The following is an 11,976-nucleotide window of genomic DNA, read 5'->3' on the forward strand; positions in this document are numbered from 1 at the left end:
GAAGAAGAAGAAGAAGAAGAAGAAGAAGAAGAAGAAGAAGAAGAAGAAGAAGAAGAAGAAGAAGAAGAAGAAGAAGAAGAAGAAGAAGAAGAAGAAGAAGAAGAAGAAGAAGAAGAAGATAGGGAAAGAAGATGATGAGGATGAGAACAAGGAACCAGACTTGAGGAGAAGGAAGAGGAGAGGAGAAAGAGGAGAATAGGGATTAAAACAATACATTTACATGTAGCCTGTGTCAGAGAAGCAGTAGAATATCTTAGGCAACAACGTGGCAGAGAAGGGAATAGCTCAGCCCATTAACCAACAGGGGAAATTGCTGGAAAGGAATGGAATTAAGATACTCCTCAGAAAGTAAGCATGATCACCTCCTTAATAGATACACTGCAAGCAACAAAGGCAGCCAGTGACAAAGACACAACGAGTAATAGAGATGAGTATTCTGCAAGCTTAGAAGGTTGCTTTCTTTACCCAAGGAACAAAGAAGAACCTCCAAGGATAAATATGGTAATGGGGGACAAGACATAGAAAACTAAAGAAAAAATAAAGAAAAGAGACTGACCTTAAAGAATTACTTTAGTGACAGTGAAGCTTCAAAATAAAATGGGAAAGGATGTCAGGTCCCAAAAGAACAACTGGAAGAACTTGAAAAGTAGTTAAAATGAAATAATAAGAGAACTGACAGAAATACTCAAAAGCTTGAATAAATCACTGACAAAATCAACTCACTAAAAATAATGATTGTAGAAAAGGAAATGAGGACACAAAAAATGAAGAAAAAACTCCCCTAAAAATTAGAATGGATCCAGTGGAAATTATGCAAAAAACCCACTGAAACATGTTAAATATTAGCTTTATACAATGGAAAAGGAAACACAAAAACTAAAGTAAGAAAATAAAATCCTAAAAATTAAAATTGGGTAAATAAGAACTAACTAATCTATAAGACATCAGGATACAAAAAGATAAAATAAAATTATTCAAACTATATGAGAAAATCTAAAACACCTCACTGGAAACACAACTGACCTGGAAAATAGATTCAGAAAAAATAATCTAAGAATCATCAGAATATATGAACGTCATGATAAAAAACAGAGGATGGATGTCATCAAAGAAATCACTAGGAATAACTGTCATGGTATCTTCAAAAATGAAGAAAAACTAGAAATGGAAAGAATCTACCAATTAATTTCTGAAGGACTTCCCCAAATGAAATATTATAGAACTATTATAACTCAATTAAAAAAATTCAAGGTCATGGAGAAAATACTACAAGTAGTCAGAAGGAAAGAATTCAGATTTTGGGGACTCACTGTCAGGATTACACAGGACCTAACAGCTTCTACTTAAAGAACAACATGGCATGGTCTATGATATTCCATCCAGCAAAGAATATAAGAATATAGGACTACATACAAGAAATACACCATAACTGAGCATAATCCTCCAGGGTTGAAAAAAATGGACATTTAATGAAATTAAGTATATCCAGGCTTTACTTACCAAAAAAACAGAGATCAATGAAAAGAAAACTCAATGAACAAATTGCACTCCTGTGAAAAAGAATAAAAAGGCAAAGTGAATACTTAAATGTTTCAATGAGGTTGAATTGATTATATTCCTACCTGGGAGATGATAATTGAGACACATAAGATATTCAAGATACATAAAAGACATGAGATATTTAGAACTTTGTAGCTACTAGAGCAATGAGAAGGAGTATATGTAGACAAAATGAAAATGAATAGGAAGAGCTGATTTCCAAAATAAAAATCAAGGAATTGAAAGAGGAATCCATTGGGAGAAAAGAAAAAGAGATAGAAAGGGGGTAAGTTCTCTCTCATAAACAGGCACATAAAAGTCAATACAGTGGAGAAGAAAATGAGGAGGGGAGTGTGCAATACTTGAAACTTAGTCTCATTAGAATTAGTTTATAGAGGAAATAATAACCATACTCCGTCAGCTAGAAAAAGATATGTTACCACATAAGGAATTAGGAAGGAAGGGAGTATGAAAAAGGGGGACAAATGCACAAAATCAAGGATTAACTAGGGGAGCTAGTATTTGGAAGAAAATGTTTATTAAAAGGGGAAAGACCAAAATCAGAAGGAGAAAATGGTAAACACTTAGACATCCCTAAATTTAAATATCATTTAAGAACTCCTGGGTAAGCAATTTGTTTCACATCAGATATTGACTGTGCCAAGAAAAAACAAAAACAAAAAAGTCATTGACTTTTTTCTCCAAGTAGAACACTAGAGAAGAAATATGGGAACAATCTTCTTTTGTCTCCAAGATGGTTTTGTTCATCAGGAAATATCTTAATCTATTTTACTGGTTCAATCCCCAAACTCTCAAATTTAATAGTAACAAATAAAAGAAACATCCAAAATTTAGAATTCACAAACTTGTACATTTGAAAGTACTCCAAAGTGTTATAGACTTGGGAATTTAGATTTTCTAGGTAGGTTAGATTTTAGAATTGTACTACTTAAGGAAATTGAAATATCTTTCCCTATTTTTAGAATTATGGAGTTCAAAAATCTTCATTGCCCAGGGCTTTACTTTCTCAACTCTAAAATGAGAGGGATTGGTTTAAATGATCTTCAGGGTCCAATTCAATTATAAATCCTATCATCCTAAAACCAATTTCTTATTTTGCTGCTTCAGATGAAGCCAAGAAGCATAGAAAGGATGATGGGTACATACCTGTCAGGACAGGTAGGTGATATTGATTTATTTTTTGAAAGGATGCTTTACCGCAAGTTGCAAAATATTTGCATTACTTCAGTAATAGGCAATAGTACTGTGCCATATTTCTCTGAGTCACAGTCCAAGAGGACAGAACACTTAATCTTTCCAACAAAGTTTTAATGAAAGCTCATAAACCTGTGGTCTGTCAGCAGCCAAAGTGAAAAACAGCCATTAAATGTGTCAAGAGACTGGTGCTTGTTAGACAGCAAACATCATAAATCGTTTTCTCCCTGAAAAGCCTGAGAGAGACTCCTCATTTCTGTGATAAAGTCTTTGAATATTTTACATATAATATATACTAGCACAAAGTAAATCTTTCTATTCATGGTAACCTGCTTAAAGAATAAGAAAAAAAATTGCCTTGCCCTGCCCAATGTACATTCCCATATGGGCAATGTAAATTTACTGGCACTAATGCAAATATTTAGAGATGTTTTTGGAATGATGTGACTTTCAGAAGCTTAACTCAGTAATAAAATCATACAGAACAATATCTCTTACTTGCTGCTGAAATAGCAAACAGTGAACAACAATTCAAGTAATTGTATGTGTGAATGTTTTCCTCTTTCATTTGACAAGTTTCTTTTCTACGTGTGAAATCAGGTCTCCTTCAAGATGTTTTTGGGAAGGGCATGCACAACATTATCTAAGACTAAACAGCATGAAGCATTGGATAGAACCTAATAACTATTAATTTATGATTTTTAAGGAAGACCAATGATTCTCAAATTGTTTCTTCTGGACCCGTTTTCTTGATCTGTCATTTTCTCAGTGAGATATTTCATGTTTCCTTCTATTTTGTTATTCTTTTGATTTTGCTTTATTAGTTCTTACTGTCTTTCAAGATCATTGGCTTCTTCTTGCCCAATTCTAGTCTTTAGAGACTGGTTTTCCTTTTCTATTTGGTCTATCCTGTTTTTCATGGTTTCCTGCTGTTTAACTTGGGTCTCCAATTTGCTTATCATTTCATTGATTTTTGGGCATCTTTCTCCAATTGGGGATTTCTGTCTTTTAATCTGTTAATTTCCTTTTGAGCTATTTCCCAATTTTCTTGCCAAATCTCTCCCATCTTTCTCATGATATCAGAATGACCTCTTCAAGAGCTTTGACCAATTTTCATTTTTTGGGGAAGGCTTGGATGTGTTTCCTTGTTTGTCCTCTTCTGCTATCTGCTCTGTTGTCTGGATATTTTCTGTGTAAAAGTTACCAAGTGTTAATGTTTTGCTCTTCTTTTTTCTCTTGGTCAGTTCTTGGGCATTGCTTGCTATTATTATGTTGCTTTTTCCTTCTTAGTTAGAAGTCTGGGTGAGGCAGGCAGGTTCTTTGTGTTTAGTGCTGTGGAACAGTTTTTGCCTGAGTCACAGTGCAGTGCTGCCCTTCTCAGCTTTATCCTCCTCTCTAAGGTCTGTACTTTTTAGACTCCTGGAGTCTCAAGCCTAGCTGTTCTCAGGGTCAGGTCTCCTGATGGTCCCCTTGCTTGTTCCTCTGTCTGAGGCACCTTTACAAGTCTAAGCACACTGCTTCCACAGTCTGTCACCCCTCCTTTCTAGGCCCATGTCCAAGGACTGTGATCCAAGTCTGAGCTCAAAATCTATGTTCCTTAGCCTTTTGCTGTCTTAAGTCTTGATGCTTTCAGGAGCAAGCCCCTGGTGATCCTAGTTAGTTGCCAAGAACTTAGTGACTTATTGAATGCCCCATGCTTGCTCTAACTCATATGCTGGCTCTGGGACTGTAGGTGGGGTGCAGTGGGGCAGATTGGTGATATCACATTTTTGTGAGAGATATTTCACCCACTTATAGCATGGAAATGTACAAATCACACATACCTTCAATGCTGCACCCTATTGTGGGGTCCCTTTGTTCATCTGGATTTGGTTTTTGTGTTCTTTTAAGGTATTTAATGCAAGGTGGCTAACAGAAACTTTTTGCTTCTGTAATTTCTAACAGTCACAAAAAGTCAGTTAAACATCCTAGAATGTTCAGAAAGTCAGTTAGAACTTAAAGCTATAAATAGAGGTGAAGTTCCAACTGACAAGGCTTTTGCCTTCTGGCTTTCGCTGTGGCTGGAGGCTTTTGCTTTGTCCTTTTGGCTTTGGCCTAATTGCTTCAGCCTTGGCCTGTGCTTATTTTGTTTTGGGGAAATTTGGACCTATCTCATTTCTCTGAAGCTCCCTGATCTACCATATCCATCCCTCCCCTTCCCTGATTTTCCTTTGGGTTCTGGTTGGAAGGGAGGGCTTGGTGATTGAACATAGTGGGTTTTAGTTTCTTTAGATAATTGGAGTATCCTCAAATAAGTTATCCCAAGGTTTGATAAAGACTTTATTTAAAAGGCAGTCAAATCTTCCTGACTGGGAGATCCGATCACTCTCTCTGTCTAAACCTCTCCGTGACCCATCCCCCACCCTCACCCCTCTCCCTAGCAGCAGTTAAAAAATCCTGAGCCCCTCTCCCCTTCTGATTGACACTGGTATTAATAAATCCCCTTGTTACCTATTCAAACCCGGTGGTGAGTCATTGTGTCGAAAATTAAGACAAGGGCCAAGAGGAAAGAATAATTTCCTTTATTTCTTGAGACAACTGGGGCATCCATCTTGACAGGAAGTACCCACCTTCAAGACTTCCTCCAGCCATCAGTTTGACTGGCAGGGAGGAGCCCTCCTGACCCCTCCCTCAAGAGACTTTGAAACTAACAAGAGAAACCTTTGAGTCAAGCCTAAACGTTTCTTACTGGCCCTAGTTTCCTCCCTGTATCCTCTGTCTCAAGCCTCTGGGAATAAACCTGTTTGAGCTGCCCTCTCCTACATACCCCATTTCTCTTATCTCCTATATACCTTCCCATACCTTTATTCCTCCTCCAATCACCTTATTTTGTCTGTATTTAGATACTTTTCCCCACAAATATATCAGAGTGTATGCTTTAGAGTATTCAAGAAAAGTGGGAGTCTTTGGTTGTTGTGAAGTTTATAGGCCATGACAGCTTCTCCCTGTGGAGAGGAATTTAAGTTAAATGTAAAAAAAATTAACTTTCTGATGGGTCTAGTAAGAATAGAAAATTTACTAGGTTAGCAAAATTTTATTTTAGTCAATATTCCCTCTGCCTTTATGTGCTTCTACCTATATACAGAATTCTGTCAGACTAAAGACATTTGCATAGTCTTTATGTCACCAGTCCTGGTGCAGAATAGTAGCTAAAAAAGGTCAATTTGGTGAGAAATCCCTATACTTCAGCACAATACACGAGGAAAAGTCAAAGTAAGTCTTTATGAGGTGGTTAGGCAAATGTATATTTAAATTTTGGCTATCATATAGTGAAAAGAAGATTGGTCTTGTTTAAAAAAATAGAATCCTGCCCCTGATATTTATTAGAAATGTTGTCATTTTCAGGTTTCTTAACTTATTTCTAAGACTTTTCAATATTGACAGCATTATGGATAGGACATTATTTTTCTGATATAATAGAGTATGTTGTGAAAAATGCATGTTGTTAGCCTGATGTCACAATAGAAATATTAATTGTTAAGGTTAATTTTAAATTTTATTCAAAATTATGGAATAACTACCAATGGATCTATGTCATCAGATACAATCAGTCAGTTGTTCTAGCTTATGTAATTTTCTCTAAACTCAAAGTATTTCCATATAAAGATATCATCACTATGAATATTGTCTTTATTAATCTATTAAAGGAGTGATATTTAATTTCCATATACTTATGGACAAGTCATTTCCCTTTTCTGGATTCAGTTTCTTCATATTTAAAATACTGGGGTGAGAAGAGGTGATTTCTAAAACCATTTTGGCTCTAAATCCTTATGATATATTATACAAATCATGATGAATATCATAACCCATTTCCTTATTTTTTAAAGTGAAAGGATTGTATTCCTTCTTCTCTAAGACTTTTTTAGCACTAAATCAATGATCCAAAAATAAAGATCAAATTCAATACAAATTATAAAACAGTATATGAAAATTGCAACAGTATCTTCACTGGTCAATTAAAAAAAAGTGTTTTAAAAATATATGCTAGTTCATCAAAATAGAGCAGAAGTTACTGCATTATGGGATCTTCTATGCATTTTAAATATTCATACAATATTATATAATAAGTATATATGTATATATATATATTAATTTCATGATTCTTACATGTATTGTATATGATTCTAATAGACAACTGTATTTCTTTATATCTATTAGGCCATTTTCTAATGATTTCTCATTGGAGTTCTGATAGTAACATGTGAAATAATAGAAATATCTAATTCCTTTTAGTTAATAAAATAAGTCTGAGCACTCACTCACTTTTCAAATAAACAGGAGATATGTTTTTTTCTGTCTAATCATCTTCAATTCATTTGATTCTCTATCAAAATATTTACTTACATGAACATAAATGTCACTGATGATTCAATTAATTAATAACAATGAATTATACTTATAATATTTTAATTATATGAAGAATATTGACTGTTATAGAAATTAAATACATTTGCCTGTAACCACTAAAAACACTTGAGGACTCTTCAATCCAAAAATTTCATCACTGAGTAATATGTCCCAATATTTTTAAAGGACGTTAGTTGTCTAGAGTGCATCTCCGTAGGATTAGTTGAATTTAAATTTCTCAAAACAAATCATATTTTATTCAATTTTTCAGGAAGTTATCTGTCTTTTCTGTACTTCATCATCATATTATATCTGTCCAAAGAAAGCCCACACAATGAAATATTAGGTCTAGATGGCTCCTACTATATATGACTATTTGCATCTATCTATTGTCTAATAATAGCTGATATATCATTTATATCAGTTCCCTTTGCTTCAGGGTCTTGTTGTTCTGGGCAGATGTGATAGTTGTCATCCAGAGTGATAGGAAAAGCTGAGGAGATATTTAGAGAAACACAGCTGAGATTGAGTGTTAATATTCTCTAGTGTTGGGGATATTTTGTACTTTAGGCTAAAAACAGCCCATTTGGGCATTTTTCCTTGGAGCACAATGGATAACAACAAAAAGAGAATATTACTGGAAAAGCCACTCAGATAACCAGACTCCTCAAAGCCTCAATGATTTGCCACAAAGTCTCACATGAATTTCTTGGTTTCACACTTGAAGAAACATACAACCTCATAATATATGAGGCTATCCTAAAAACTAATGCAAATACTCTCTTATTTTATCTGCTACCTACATATTCATTAAGAATGGGAGAGAGGCCAATGCATTTATTTAAGTTATTTGAAACAGCTGTTCTCTTGACCACAAAATCAACCATATGCCTTCCTGAGTGTGGTAATATATTACATCAAAATACATTATGGTGGGTATTATCTTTTATAAAATCCCTTAAATCCATTAGTTTTTTGGTAAGTCTATTAGAATAACTAGATGTCCTGAGCATAAACAGTTCTATGAAATACTTACTGTTTTTACTCATCAATTTGTTTTTGAAATGGAGTTTAGTATAGTTGTGGGTGGTAAGGCTGACTAATTGGCCCTCATTAGACATTTTTTTTTCCATCAATTAGAAATATACTCATATATGAATGTATATTTTTTTACATTTCCTTATGAATATTTTAGGAGATTTCTAACATGAAATCCTTAGACGTGGGAAACTCTTGTAAAAAAGCATGCCAAACTATAAATTGAAATAGCCTTTACTTTATTTCTGTGGTATTTTTTCCACTGGATTTATATTTTCCTTCTTGTAAGGAGATCCTAATGAGGAATTTCAATAATGTAGATTAGCCCATTTTTCATAATTTAGAAATTTAATATGCTTTATGAGGCATTGAGAGGTTAAGTGACTAGTCCAGGGTCATACATTTTAAGTGACATAAGACCAACTAGAACTTATATGTTAATAATACTTCTTAAATACTCTAATATTTGCCTTTATTTTCCAGTACATGTGTTTCATCTACTAGTTTAATGTCCATAATTTTTCAAGTAGAATTGAGGAGAAATTTAAGTAACATCATATGTGACAATCCTATTTTTATATCTTTAAAAACAAATCTTATGACCACTTTCCTCTCATATTTGTCATTTAATATCATAATACAATTTATTACATTCAAATATCATAATATAGTTAGCTATTTCTCTGATTCATTGCATTTGTGTTATTTCCAGTTATTTTGTCATAGCAAACAAAGCTTCCATGAATATTTTCATACATATACAGCTTTTTTTCCCTCTCAATAATGACCTTAGGGCTTTGTTTTATTTCCCATCTACTAGTACAGTACCTGGCAAAGGATAAGTGCTTATAACTAATTATTTGAGTAAGTGTTTCAAGGTTGATGTCAATATTAACAATAGAACACAGAGATGGAAAGATTCATATATTACCATATTAGGATTATTAGGCAGAAAGATGATTGACTATTCATGCATATGTTCAAAGATTTTTATTGCTAGTAGTCATTTTTCAATCATTAAAGTTCATGAAGTTCAAGTAGTAAAAAGTACAACAAACTACAAAGAAAAAGAATGCTAGATTTAGTCATCAGAGAATTATTTGGTATTGAAATGGATTTAAAATCAAACTTTTATGGGAATTTATGTTTACTTTGTGAATCCATTCAAATATAATTAATTACTATGTGAACATGAACGATGCTATAATAAAATTTCATAGAATAATTTCAATAAGACTGATTGATAAAATAATATTTACATAGGCAAAACAATGAAAATTAGCCATACTTTAGGGTTTTCAATAGATTTTTTAAACACTTTTAAACAATTCTTTATATTAAGGAATTTAAACAATTCACAGATCCCATATTTGCAAAGATGATGAGATTCATGCTGTCAAATGAATCTGAAAGTAGTATAAATGGATTCTCCAAAGTTACTCGGATATAATTTTACCTGAGGTAATGGTTTTGGCACAGATCAGCCTGTGAGCTACAATTTTATTGATTACTTCAAATTACTGACAAATAAAATATCTATGGGTATAACTGCTCAGAGTAAGTAGAACAAAACAAACATTGAAAATACTTTCCTGCCCACAAAGGGGTATATAGGAACAAGAAGGAAGAACGTAGTATACCTTTAAGATAACAATTTCCTCCAGAACTAATATCTGAAGAATCTACCTAGGTCAGCAGAGGATCATAGAATCTCAGAGATGGAAAAGGACCTCAGAGTTCATGCTTGTCCATTTGTTATCTGAAGGAAATCTCTTCTATAACCTCCTCAACAAGTGGATATTAAACATCTGCATTAAGATAAATAAGAAGGGGAATAGCTAATTCATAAAACATCAAACTGTTCTTCTTGATATTTATTAGGAAGCTGTTGTCAAGCCTTCACTCACAATTAAAGAAAAAACTAACATTGATGTAGCTTAATTTCTTGCCAGGCCAGTCAAAATAAGGTAAATTCTTACATAAAATAGTTCTTTGAATACTTATAGATGTTGTGTCCTCTATAACCAATATATAATATATAACCAGTATATAATATATAACAATGAGCAAATATTCTATGCATTGTGCACACATATGTACATATTCCACAATGTATGTATATGCTCATGTGTCTTCATTCCCTCTTGCCCCTCATTTTGCATTATGATTCTTTTGTCTCTCTGTCAGGAAGAAATTGGCATATTTCATCATTAATCTGCTGGATAATTCCTACTCTTTCAAAATTATTTGACTTTGCAGTAATGTTTTCCTTGTGTATGCTATTTTCCTGGTCCTGCTTACTTCCCTATGAATTGGTTAATACAAAACTTCCCAGGTTTCTCATTTCTCATAGCATAATTATTTTCTGTCATATTTCCATACTGTTTTTTATTTAACCATTCTCCAGAAGATGGATACTACTTTGGTCGTTAATTCTTTATACTATATATACATATATATATACATATATATATACNTGTACATATTCCACAATGTATGTATATGCTCATGTGTATTCATTCCCTCTTGCCCCTCATTTTGCATTATGATTCTTTTGTCTCTCTGTCAGGAGGTAATTGGCATATTTCATCATTAATCTGCTGGATAATTCCTACTCTTTCAAAATTATTTGACTTTGCAGTAATGTTTTCCTTGTGTATGCTATTTTCCTGGTCCTGCTTACTTCCCTATGAATTGGTTAATACAAAACTTCCCAGGTTTCTCATTTCTCATAGCATAATTATTTTCTGTCATATTTCCATACTGTTTTTTATTTAACCATTCTCCAGAGGATACTACTTTGGTCGTTAATTCTTTATACTATATATACATATATATATATATATACATACATATATATGTGTGTGTGTGTGTGTGTGTGTGTGTGTGTGTGTGTGTGTGTGTGTGTGTGATCTGAGAGTTTATTTCCCTTAAAACTATGACTTCTGGGGGCAGCTGAATGGCTCAGTGGATTGAGAGCCAGGCCTACAAACAGGAGGTTCTAGGTTCAAATCTGGCCTTAGACACTTCCTAGCTCTGTGACTCTAGGCAAGTCACTTAACCCTCATTGCCTAGCCCTGTAACAAATAAAATCAGTATAGAAGGATATATATAAAGATATAAGGGTTTATAAAAAAATTAAAAAATTAAAAAAGCATAAAAAAGAACTATGACTTCTAACCTACAATCCCCCTAATTATCCTGTGTCCTTTTCCCCTTTTCCCTGCTATATTCTGGTTGTGTCAAATTCATTTCTATTTCCAAATATGAGTGAATGCTTTATCTTTCCTTCTTTTCCTCCTTATTTTTATAGACTTCTACATATACATTATGGTTTCATGAGATAATTTTACTAACCTTCTCCTTTTCTTTCTCTTCCCTTTTCTTCTCTTCCTCCCTTTCCAATTCTTCAAGATCATCAATATACAACAAGCCCTTCCATACTTTATGTAAAATTAGACTCACTCTATGTCTCCTGAAGGTAGCATAGTTCAGAGCTCACATGCATACTTTGTGTATATATATATATATATATATATAATGCAGGAATTTGTTTTGCTTAACTACAAATTTATAACAAAATTTTTGCTTGTCTTTCATACTAAATGAAAGCTAGGAGGAAGGGAAATCAGATATTTCTGATTTTAAAAGAAATTTAAAATACATTAAAAATAATGGTTTACTTAAAAGAGAAAAAAATGAAAGGATATTCTTAAAACATGAAGCTTTTTATTTTTAAAATAAAATGTTTAAGTAGATAATCTCTCCTCAAAGACACAATGAATTTATAATCAG

The sequence above is a fragment of the Gracilinanus agilis genome, chromosome 3 (genome assembly GCF_016433145.1).
Source record: "Gracilinanus agilis isolate LMUSP501 chromosome 3, AgileGrace, whole genome shotgun sequence".
NCBI classification, from domain to species: Eukaryota; Metazoa; Chordata; class Mammalia; order Didelphimorphia; family Didelphidae; genus Gracilinanus; species Gracilinanus agilis.